Genomic DNA, 1,046 nt, shown 5'->3' on the forward strand with positions numbered 1-1,046 from the left:
CTTCCCTCCAGATGTCCAGGTTTGTAGTTACAATTACTGGAAATAGAGGAAAGTAGATCTCCTCCATCTTCTCATAAGCAGGGTTTCCTCCAGGGCATTTTAAAGCAGCATATATATAAAATTAGATAAGAAACAAGCATAGTTCTCAGAATTTTATCTGGTAAGTATTAGGAAAAAACAAGCATTTAGATTGTTTTCTTAGTTTTTGTTCAAATTTTTAAAAATTCACATCTGATCTTCTCTTGCCTCAGAAATAGCAATTTCTAATTTTTGTTGTTTGTTTTGCCTTCTTACCACTGATTGCTTATAATTAAATTTGCCATGAACTGTCTGGAGCCCCTTTCTTCTACCGTTTCATTCAGTGAAGCTTAGGCTTAGCTGTAGCTCCCCAGGGACCAAAGAATGTGTCCCAATACGGGTACATTCTTCTCCTTCTTTTAAACCATCCCACACTCAGGCCCCCATATCTGCTTTTAGCTTCGCCCCCTTCTTCCAGTCATTCCCAACTGTAGGTGAATCAAATCAACATTTCTTTAGAGTAGTGCATGCAAGATAATCTAGTAAGCACTTAATGACTAAAACTTCTTGTCTTTATCCATCTAGTATGGAAGCTGAATAACAATAATCCTGAACTAGGAGAACATGTGAATGCAGGTATAAGTTACAAGTTGCCTTAGGGGGAATGATCAGAATCTTTCTGGCATATTGCTTCTGGCTTTTTGTTCTGCCCTCAGCCCTCTCAGCCCCAAGTTTGTCACTTTCCAGCCTTTGGGCTTGGAGTGACTCCCCTCCAGGCTGCACTCCTCAGCTTGGCATGCCGTGGGCTGGTGTACCTGGTTCGTTTAATGGTATTCTCCATCCTCCTTAGCAGAAGCTGCACTGGTCCAACCGGTTTCTTGCCCTTCCCGTCACAAACCCCATGCGTTTTTTCTGCGCCCCTGCCCTGCTGCTCTTCCTGGAGTCCACAGGTACTCCCTTTTCCTCTGTCTGCACAAAGGGCAGTCTGGTGGAAGAACATGTGCTTTGAGTCAAACAGATCCCAGACT

Source organism: Trichechus manatus, unplaced genomic scaffold, assembly GCF_000243295.1.
Source record: "Trichechus manatus latirostris isolate Lorelei unplaced genomic scaffold, TriManLat1.0 scaffold00146, whole genome shotgun sequence".
Taxonomy (NCBI): Eukaryota; Metazoa; Chordata; class Mammalia; order Sirenia; family Trichechidae; genus Trichechus; species Trichechus manatus.